This window comes from Equus przewalskii, chromosome 19 (genome assembly GCF_037783145.1).
Source record: "Equus przewalskii isolate Varuska chromosome 19, EquPr2, whole genome shotgun sequence".
In the NCBI taxonomy this organism is placed as follows: domain Eukaryota; kingdom Metazoa; phylum Chordata; class Mammalia; order Perissodactyla; family Equidae; genus Equus; species Equus przewalskii.
In genome coordinates this window covers 38,554,969-38,567,059 of record NC_091849.1, presented here as the reverse complement: position 1 = coordinate 38,567,059, position 12,091 = coordinate 38,554,969, and positions in this window count along the sequence as shown.

The window sequence follows — 12,091 nt, the reverse complement described above, 5'->3', positions numbered from 1 at the left end:
TCCTGTTTTCCGCAATTGGACAGCAACACTATGCAACTTACTGTCAATGTAAAATAAATCACTCACCCATGAGCCCTGCACAGCTAAGCCTGGGCCTCAGTTATAATGCAAGTGGTTTGAATTAGGAGCTGATGGCTTCCCTTCACAGCATTCTGACCAGGATTGTGCACAGTGTATATAAATATTCCTTGGCAACACAACTGCTTGTGAAGGTCATTTGAGTAAGGATGCTTGCTGCCAGCGATAAGAAAAGACCCAACTGTATCAGATGTAACAAGCACTTCAGAGGTTCTAGAATGGGTTGATAGATGGTTCAGAGATATCAAGAACCCTGGTTTCCTTCTCTCTCCCCCAGCCTGTCAAGTGTTTTCTTTTTGGGCTAATAATGTTCATGATTAAAGAGACCTATGGTGATTCCAGGTGTCATGTATAAACCAACAATGTTCAGTGAAAGAAAATACCCTTTTGTTCCTCGTGTGTCTTTAATGAGTGGAAAGCCATTCCCAACACTCCTCAGCGGACTTCTCCTCATGTCTCGGCCAGAGATGGGTCACTTGCCTGTGTCTAATCACTGGCAAAGGGACTGAGACCACTCTGACTTAGATGGATCATATTTCCCCAAGTTGCCTGCATGAGGGTGGACACTGGATCAAAACCAAGACTGCCAGAATGGAGGAGCAAATGAGGGCTTCTGAGTAGGCATAAACAGAAAGTGCAGCAGGGTGAAATTAAATATTGAGAACCTAGTTGGTGCAGGGTGCTGTAAGAAATCATAAGACATTTCCTGCCCTCAAAGAGCCTGCTTTAAGATTGTGGTTCTCAACCATATCAGAGTTAGCAGACTGTTTTTATTATAACATGGGAACATTTATAACATCTATCACACCCACTATCCTAAAATGTAATTCATATATAACTGACCTATATACACAATTTCAAAAGGGTCAGTTCAATGCCTTTATTACAAAGGAGAAATGAAATCAATTTGTAATAAAATACTATGTATTTCAATATATAAATACCCAGATACTACTACACTGAAAACAAGTAGTCAGGTGTTTGCTCTTAAGCATAGAAGAAGTAAAACTGTTCCATAGAGTATAGTTAACACTATTTGGTATTTTAAAATAAAGACAATTCATGATTCATGAGGAGCTATAATGTTAACAATTTTAAATACATACTGATTACAGGTGTGTTTTATTGGTCATTCAAAGAATGTGAATGTTACTGTTGGAAACATCATTTTCCAAAATGGTGATCCTTGCTGAAGTTTTGGATAAAAGAATAATCTTCCTTCTGTTTATATGAGGATAGTTTTGTCCTTAGTGAATATTAAAATTATATATACAAATAAGAAAAACAGAAGTTCTAGGCTCAGATAATAAACAGGCTTTACAAAGTTTTTTTGAAATACAGTTGACATAACTGTGTAAGTTTAAGGTGTACATTGTGTTGATTTGATATGTTTACATATTGCAATTTTACCATCGTAGGGCTAGCTAACACTTTGATCACGCCACATGATTATCATTTATTTTTTGCGATGGGAACAATTAAGTTCTAGTTTCTTAGCAACAGTTTAGTCTATAATCATTTTGTTGTACATTATATCTTCAGGACTTATTTATTTACTAGTTACAAGTTTATACTTTACAACTTAAAAAAAAAATGTTTAGAGGGGCTGGCCCTCTGGCCTAGTGGTTAAGTTTGGTGTGCCACGCTTCAGTGGCCTGGGTTTGGTACCTGGGCACAGACCTACACCACTTGTCGGTGGCCGTGCATGCTGTGGTGGGGACCCACGTATAAAATAGAGGAAGATAGGTACACATATTAGCTCAGGGTGAATCTTCCTCAGAAAAAAAAAAAAAAGAATAGTTTTAGATTTACAGAAATGTTGCAAAGGTAGTACAGAGAATTCCCATATACCCCTTACCTAGTTTCCCTTATTTTTAAAATCTTTCATTAGTATAGTACATTTGTCACTACTAATGAACCTATATTGATACATTATTACTAGCTAAAGTCTCTGCTTCCTGCAGATTTCCTTAGTTTTTACCTACTTTCCTTTCTCTGTTACAGGATTCTATCCAGGATACATTACATTTAGTCATCATGTCTCTTCAGGCTCCTCTAGAATGTAGTGTTTCAGACTTTCCTTGTTTTTAATAACTGACAGTTTGAGGAGTATTAGATACTTTGTAGAGTGTTTCTTAGTTGGGATTTTCTGATTTTTGTCTCATGATGAAACTAGAGTTGCAGGTTTTTAGGAGGAAGACTACAGAGGTAACATGCCCTTCTCAGTCACATCTGATCAAGGGTACATACTATCAATGTGATAGATCAATGATGACGTTAACCTTGATCACCTGGCTGAGGTGGTGTTTGTCAAGCGTGTCCACTGCAAAGTCATTCTCCACCCACCCCCTCTATACTGTGCTCCTTGGAAGGAAGTTAATATGTGAAGCCCACACCTAAGGTGTGGGGAGTTATGTTCCATCTCCTTGAAAGGAAAAAGCAGGCTGTTTACCTCTATGAACACTCAGTGAGAGTTTCCAAAGTTGTGCAGGCCATTACGGGATGTCTCACATCCCTGTCCCTCGTCCACTAAATACCATCAACCAAAAAGGCCCCCAAGTTTCCAAAACAACCTCTAGGGGTCAGTACTGCCCTGTTGAGAACCACTGGTTTAAGATACCCATTTCTAGTTTCTTTAAATTGGAGAGTGAATGTGCAGCATTTACAAAGGAATCTGAGTTCAGAATCCATAGTTTTATGCTTTCCTCCTTATTTACATATTTTTTTTTTTTTTAAAGATTTTTATTTTATTTTTTTTTTCCTTTTTCTCCCCAAAGCCCCCCGGTACATAGTTGTGTATTCTTCGTTGTGGGTTCCTCTAGTTGTAGCATGTGGGACGCTGCCTCAGCGTGGTCTGACGAGCAGTGCCATGTCCGCGCCCAGGATTCGAACCGACGAAACACTGGGCCGCCTGCAGCGGAGCGCGCGAACTTAACCACTCGGCCACGGGGCCAGCCCCTATTTACGTATTTTTTTGCCTCTATTTCAGCAGCAGTTTATTTTAGCTATTTGCCTTTGAGAGTTCTTCAGAACGTTCAACTTTCCTTTTACAGAAACTCGTTTTATATAATATTTCATTAATTATATTTATAATTATGAGGATAACTGGCTGGAACACGTTGGTACGGACACAACTGACTTGATAAGCACACAGCACATCGGGGAAGCGGACGTGCACAGGTGTCCCAGAGAGGGGCCAACTGGTTATAGGTGTTCAGCCTGCCCGGGGATCAGTTATTTGCTGAGGAAATGGTGAGTCAGGTTAACCCAATAATTAGTGCAGTGGAAATTGGTTAAGAGAATTTTTACTGTAAATGCATTGATTTGAATCCTATCAATATTAGCAAAGATTATAGAAGATTTTAAAAATGCCAACATCTAGGACTGCTGTAGTTGTAATGAAATAGGCACTTTCATAGACTTCATCCAAACTATTGACACATCAATTTTGCCATAGGTTTCAAGAGTCATTATAGACTATAAAATGTTCAGATCATTTTATCTGGTAATATTGTGATATTCTGAGAATTCTGTATCCTAGAAAATAATCAGAGACTTTAGTTTTTAAAATTATATCCAATTTGTTGCTTCCATCATTATTCATAATAGCAAAAAATTAGAAACAAATGTCCCAAACTGGGAAAATAGTTATCATAGCACCCACATATGATAGAATATTATCTATTTTAACACAATTAAATTGTGTTTTCAAAGAACATTTAAAGATGTGGTGAAATGCTCATGAGACATTAAGGGAAAAAAGCAGCATGCAAACATACACATTATGTTCTTGATTTTGTTTAAAAAAGAAACAAATACACAAAAAAATAACTAGAAGGAAATGTACTAAATTGTGATGATCCCTGGCTGCTGGAATTAACAATGATTTTATTTCCTTCCTTATATTTTTCTGTATTCAAATTCTCTAAAATGAGCAAGTATCACTTTTATAATCTGGAAAAGTAAATGAGAAATATTGCTTAATTTCCTAACATTTACTTTTTCACTTTTTGAATGAGGTATTTTAACAAACATGTTTTTGTCTGCTACCTAGACTTCTATTCAGAAGCGAATATATTAACAATTAGAAGGTGCTTTTATATTAGTAACTTAAAACTCTTTACATGATTAAAAAGACTTAAAATTCAGGGCCGGCCTCGTGGCCGAGTGGTTAAGTTCACCTGCTCCACTTCAGCAGCCCCGGGTTTCACTGGTTCAGATCCTGGGCGTGGACATGGCGCCGCTTGTCAGGCCATGCTGAGGCGGCATCCCACATGCCACAACCAGAGGTAGTCACAACTAGAATACACAACTATGTACCGGGGGGCCTTGAGAAGAAGAAAAAGAGGAAGGAAAGAAAGAAAGATTGGCAACAGTTGTTAGCTCAGGTACCAATCTTAAAAAAAAAAAAAAAGACAAAATTCTAAATGCCCAAATTCAATTCAGTGCCATTCAAATTTCTTTAAATATTTAGAGATAATGTTTAATTAGCTTTTAAAAACTGAAACAGGTAAGTGATAACCCATGAAGGAAGTTAGCATTATCTTTATCTACCCTGCCTGCTCTTAGCTGATTCTGGATGAACTTTCCTTGTTGCTTATATTCATTTTGTATTTTAAACTAGTCTAAAACTGTACCATAAATCTATAGGACAATTTGGACACGAGCATCACTTTGTGTTTATTTAAGAAAGTCCTAGTCAATATTGAAAACCATTGTGGTGTAGTCATCTTACCAGTATTTTGAACAGCCTCACTACTCCAAGGTGGTCCCTATACCAGCAGCGCAGCATCACCTGAGAGCTAGATAAAAATTAAGACCTTCAGGCTTCACCGCAGACCTACTGAATCAGAATCTTTATTTTCAAAGGATCCCCAGGTGACTCGTGTGCACAGCAAAGTTTGAGAAGTAATGTTGTACAGACTCCTTTTTATAGCCACTAATATCAGAGAAGCATATCCCCCAAAATATGAATTCTTTTCACCCTCTATTATATAGTAAAACACTCATTTGTGGTAATGAATATCTATCTAGTCCACAAACTCAGGGGTCTAAGAAGTGAAATTTTTATTTTATTCTACTTGCACATAATTTAAAGCCCCCATTTTCTGAGAGGGTAGGTAGAAACTGTCTCAGTAAATTGAGGATCTCTCCTGTTGCTTTTCTCTGCCGTAAGGTGTTAAGTTCCTGTGATGTCTAGAAAGTTGGAGGAAGGTGAGCATCTGATCTCCCATAGGCAAACCATTCTATTAGCATTAGCTAAAAAGTCAAGTGTCCTATTTGGTGCTTTGTTTTCAATCTATGTAGCTTGCTGTCAGACCATCATTCATTCCTATTGTTGAGGCTACTTCAGGTCTGGCACCTCCCTTGCTACTTCATTCTATTTCTATACTATGTCAGCCTACAGGGAAATCTTTGGGGCCAAGTCTTCTCCTCCACAACATTGACCCAGTGAGCTTTGGATCATTCCGCTGCTCATGCATCACATGAGATCATGGGAAACTAACTCTATAAGGGTTATATTAGGTCCTATCTAGTACATACCTCTTATAGCCATTTCTTCTCAGGGATCTTGCTCACTTCTAGGGGTTCTACCTGGGAAGCCAAATATAGGGGACCTCTCCTTTTAGATCTCCGGACACCTATATCTCAGGACTCAGTGATTTCCCTTTATCCTAACCCACAGATGCAGAGGAAGGTAATGCCTCTTCATAGGAACTCACCAGGTCTCAGCTCTCCCTTCCAACTCCCCACCTCATGACTCAAAACGGGAAAGTTTAGGTTTTTGAAAGTCAAAGCCCTTTTTTCTTTTGTAACATCCCTATGTCCATGATCTAGCTGCTTGAATGAGGAATACCACATGAATAATAGGATATAAAGACATATCCTATTACTATAGTAATATTATTATTATAGTGGGGTGTGCACAGCATGACTGGGAGCACACACTCATATTGTCTTCTCATAGAACAAGGTGGCTGGAAGGAAGTATGAGACAGGGATCTTGTACTGAGAACGTTATAATCTGTGGAGGCAAGGTGCATAGAAAACTAGAGCACAATAGCAAAGCAAAACAGCGACAAAAGTAAAATAGGTTTAAAAGCAATACTAACTATCCTATTTGGGGCTGTTAGTGGCCATCATCTAAAGGACTAGTTTGAAGAGTCCACCCCTAAATCAGTGGGTCTCAAAATTTGATGTGCATCAGAATCCCACGGAAGACTTGTCAAAACACGGGTGTCTGGGCCCCACTCCTGGAGTTCTGATTCTGCCGTGGGCTTTGGAATTAGCATTTCTAACAAGTTCCCAGATGATACTGACGCTGCTGGTCACAGACCACACTTTGAGAAGCATTGCCCTAAGTGTCAACATTCTCCATGGATTTGTGGGTTTTATTCTACAAACTCACTATAAAATCTATCTATTCATAGCCTTTCCTGATATCCTTTATCCTTTCACTTGCAGTCCCACCTGCCATAATTAATATGTGTCCCTTGGCTGGTCCCAACCTCCTTTCCAAAAATGACATAAATGAGATCTCTATTCCCGACAGTCCCTCTTCTGCATTTCTTTAAAGCTCAGAAACATACTCCTTGCTCCGTTTCCCCTCCGCATTCCTGTTTGTTCCTCCCAGTGTACTACATGCAGACCCTGTTCCATTGTGAACATATTCTCCCACAGTCTCAGCATGTTATTTTCACCTTTTTTCCTTGTTCAGTAAGATTTCCAGAGTCTGCTTCTAGAATCTGCATGCCTATGATGCTTGTAAATGTACTGGAGACCGGAGAGTAAGGAATTAATAAGTGAATTTAGCAAGATTGCTGGATATAAACTCAATACACAAAAATTTATTGTTTCAATAAAACAGCAATAAACAATTAGAAAATGAATTTTTATATGATTTTATTTAAAGTAGCATCTAAAACATCAAACACCTAGGAATAAATCTAAGATATGCAAGACCTCTATAAACTATAGAACTATAAAACTTTAATGACAGAAATTAAAGAAGACAAATAAATGGAGGGATATAGCATTTTTATAAATTGGAAGAATCAATAAAAAGAGAGAGAAATTCTCCTTAAATTAATCTTTAGATTTGATGAAATCCCAAACTCACAGAAGGATTTTTATGGATATTGACAAGCTGATTCTGAAATTTTTTTTGTAGGTAAGCTTTTTTTGTTATTTTAAGATTTTATTTTTTCTCCCCAAAGCCCCCTGGTACATAGTTGTATATTCTTTGTTGTGGGTCCTTCTAGTTGTGGCATGTGGGACGCTGCCTCAGCATGGTTTGATGAGCGGTGCCATGTCCGCGCCCAGGATTCAAACCAACGAAACACTGGGCCGCCTGCAGCGGAGTGCACGAACTTAACCACTCAGCCACGGGGCCAGCCCCTAGGTAAGCTTTTTTTTGGTGAAGAAGATTGGCCCTGAGCTAACATCTGTTGCCAATCTTCCTTTTTTTTTTTTCTCCTCAAAGCCCCAGTACATAGTTGTATAGCCTAGTTGTGAGTCATTCTAGTTCTTCTATGTGGGATGCCACCACAGCACGGCCTGATGAGTGGTGTGTAGGCCCATGCCCAGGATCTGAACTGGCGAACTCTGGGCTGCTGAAGCAGAGCGCATGAACTTAACCACTCGGCCATGGGGCCAGCCCCCGATTCTGAAATGTATATGGAAATAAAAAGGGCCAAGACAGCAAAAGTGATTAAGCAAAATTGGATATCTTTCTCCACTAGATACCAAGATTTCTTATAATGCCACAATAATTAAGGCAGTGTGGTATTGGTATAATGACAAATAGATCAAAGGAAAAGAATAGAAAGTCCAGAAACAGATCCTCATGTAATCGATACTTGATTTATGACAAAGGTAGCACTGTAAAGCAGTAGATAAAGGACAATGTTGTAGGTCAGTCTCCAGGAAATAGACTTGGAAACAGAGATTCACAGACAGCTGGTTTATTTGGGAGTACTTTCAGGAACAACGCCTGCAAGGAAGCGAAAATAGCACAACTGGGCAGGAGAGGTTTAAGTGTAATGCAGTAGCAACAGAGCCCTCAGCCAATTCCAGGAAGAGCTCTGAAGCTGGGACAGTGTTTTAGAGATGTCGCAGATTGAGGCAAGGGGACCAGGCCTGAAATTTGTACCACTACACTGACCAGTCACTGGATGCACGCTGCCCCCAAGGAGGGAATCTAACCTTGGGTAAGGCAGCTCCCTTCTGATAAGGAAAATTCCTGGGAGAGACGGTTGTGAGCTATCTAGCAGTTGGAGGACTGAGAATCTTGGTCCTGAAACAGGGATCTGGGCAGCACACCACAGCAATATAGTCCACCCCTCCTACCACTTGGGTCCACTTACTTTATATAATAAGTTTAATCCATCTAGGAACATTCCTCTAGGATTCTGATTGGTTTCTTTTCTTGGTTCCTGGAGAAACTTATAAGAGAAAAGTTAAGTGGAGCCAACTACTCTCCCCACCACTGCAGCTGGTTTTGTGACCACAACTGATAATTCATCATCTCTTTCCTCTACTGCTGCCATTATAGACTCCCTTCATCCTTGGCTAGCACCTCTGCCACTGTAGGTGGCTAACCTCGTGGAGTGACCCAGACTATCATCCCTGAGAGGTTTGCGCCCCCGGATACCATGTGCTTTTCAGGCCAGCCAGGGTCGCTGCACTTGTCCATTTACCATCAAAATTGGGGATAAGAATACCAATAGGCACCCAAGTGCATCTAAGGGATGCTAAGCATATTTCTAGTTGCCGCCATTGTGTAGGAGCAACCCTACATCTTCCTAATGATTGGGGTTATTACTCCTGACAAAATGGTAATTCTTTTCTTGTCCAAAGTAACAGGGCAGCAACCATAGCTTAGAAATTACTGGAATTCCACCCAACCCCACCCCCGCCACAAGCAATCTACAGATTCAATGAAATCCCTATCAAAATCCCAATGACTTTTTTCTGTATAAATAGAAAAATTCATACGGATTCTCAAGGTACTCCAAATAACCAAAACAGTCTTGAAAAAGAAGAATATTGGAGGACTTACTCTTTCTGACTTCAAAACTTACTAAAAAACTACAGTAATCAAAACAGTGTGGTATTGGTATATACAGACATATAGACCAATGGAATAGAGCCCAGAAACAAACCCTCACATATATTTTCAAATGATTTTTGATAAGGATACCAAGACCATTCAATGGAGAAAGGACACTGTTTTCAACAAATGGTGCTGGGAAAACTGGATATCCACATACAAAAGAATGAAATTGGACCTTTACGCTACACCATACACAAAGATTAACTCGAAATGGATTGAAGACCTAAATGTAAAAGCTAAAAGTAGAAAACTTTTAGAAGGAAACATAGGGGGAAAGCTTCATGACATTGGATTTGGCAATGGTTTCTTGGATGTGACACCAAAAGAACAGGAAACAAAAGGAAAAAATAGATAAAATTGAACTTCATCCGAATTTAAAACTTTTGCATCAATGGACACTATCAACTGAGTGAGAAGGCAACCCATAGAATAGGAAAAAATACTTGCAAATCATATATCTGATAAGAAGTTAATATCCAGAATATATAAAGAATTCCTACAACTCAACAGCAGTGAGACAACACAGTTAAAAAATGAGCAAAGGCGGGGCAGCTAGTGGTGTAGTGGTTAAGTTCACTCTGATTCAGTGGCCCAGGGTTCACGGGTTTGGATCCCAGGTATGGACCTACACACCGCTCATCAAGCCATGCTTTGGCGGCATCCCACATACAAAAAATAGAGGAAGATTGGCACAGATGTTAGCTCAGGGACAATCTTCCTCAAGCAAAAAGAGGAAGATTGGCAGCAGATGTGAGCTCAGGGCCAATCTTCCTCACCAAAAAAAGAGAAAAAAAAAAAAAAGAGCAAAGGATTTGATAAGACATTTCTCCAAAGAAGACATTTGGATGGCCCAGAAGCACGTGAAAAAATGCTCAATATCACTACTATTAGGAAAATGCAAATGAAAACCACGAGATATCATTTTCACCCATTAGAATGGCTATTATAAAAAACAAAAACAACCCCAAAACAGAAAATAGCATGTTGTTGAAGATGTGAAGAAACCGGAACCCTTGTGCATTGCTGGTGGTAATGTAAAAGAGTGCAGCTGCTATAGAAAACAGTATGGCAGTTCCTCAAAAAATTAAACATAGAATAACCATCTGATCCAGCAGTTCCACTTCTGTTTACCCAAAAGAACTGAAAGCAGAGACTCAAACTATTTGTACACCAATGTTTGTAGCAGCACTATTCACAATAGCCACAAGGTAGAAACACCCCAATTGTCCAGTGATGACTGGATAAACAAAATGTACGTAGAATGAATGTTATTTGCCTTAAAAAGGAATGAAATCCTGACACACGCTACAACATGGATGAACCTTGAAGACATTACACTAATGACATACGCCAGACACAAAAGGACAAATACTGTGATTCCACTTGTATGAGATACCTCGTGTAGTCAAATTCACAGACAGGCAGAATGGTGGTTTCCAAGGGCTGGAGGGAGGAGGAAACAGGGAGGAGTTAGTGTTGAACAGGTACAGAGTTTCAGTTTGGGAAGATGAAAAAGTTCTGGAGATGGATGGTGATGGTTTCACAACAATGTAAATGTACTTAATACCACGAACTTTGTACTTAAAAATGGTTAAAAAGGTAAAGTTTATGTTTTGTTTTACCACAAAAAAGAAATTAATGGGACTCATATCGTGTTCCTTGGTGCAAGTGTTCCCCTTTGGGGAAGAAGGACCTCTTCTCAAGCAGAAGCTAGAGTTGTGGGGATAGGCAGCACAAATGCTCCAAATGGATAACTGGGAGCAGTGGTGTTAAGAGGGGCTGCTCATCTTTCCCCCTCAGTAGTACCTGCTAATACCCATATAATACCTGTCGGGAGTACAGCACTAATTGTGATAATTGATTTAGTGTCTATAATGTGTCCTGGCAGATGGCGTCTCATCATTGCAGGGTATCATCTCCAAGCTGGCACCTCAGCTGCACCTTCAAAAGACCATTTCACCACTCTCTCAGACCAGCAGCTTCTGGGGGGTGCAGTAGGTGACAGGTCCAGTGGGCCCCATGATCATGTGCCCACTACTACACGTCCTTCTGTAAAACAGGTCCATTGGGCTGCTGTCACCATGAGAAGAACATGCTCCAGGGAGTCATTGCCCTTCCAGCCTGGGTCCCTAAATGGGACCCGTGGAGCAGAGCCATCCCAGGTGTCCCACAGCCTGAAGCAGAGGGAGCTTAGCTGATCTGCATGAGGAAGAAATAAATGCTTATTGTATGCCACTGACATTTTGTGGCTGTTTGTTACACAGCATTTTTGTGGCAAAAACTGAATGACCCACTTCTATATCTTCCCTCACAAATTTCTTAAGTTTATCTTGTTCTTTTTTCTACCACCTTAAGTGGAACAATTACTTTACTTGTGGACAATATTTTTAAATCTCAAAAGTGCATTTCCTCAGAAGTTTTCTTTTTTCTTTTTGAGGAAGATTAGCCCTGAGCTAATATCTGCCGCCAATCCTCCTCTTTTTGCTGAGGAAGACTGGCCCTGAGCTAACATCTGTGCCCATCTTCCTCTACTTTATATGTGGGACGCCTGCCACAGCATGGCTTGCCAAGCAGTACATAGGTCCCCACCTGGGATCCGAACTGGCAAACCCCAGGCTGCTGAAGCAGAATGTGTGAACTTAACTGCTGTACCACTGGGCCGGCCCCCCTCAGAACTGTTTTCGTCACATACAACAGCTTTTAAAATGTAGGCTCTCACTGTTATTCTTTTATTATTTTTTTGTAATTTCAGTTTTGGCTCCTCTTTAACTCAAAAAGACAAATTTTATTCTGCTATCTTTTTAATGTTAATTGTATTTTACTGCCTTGTGGCTAGTCAATGTGAACTGTATCATTTCTTCTTTTTGAAATTTACTGCAATCTTCTTTGTGAACAGGC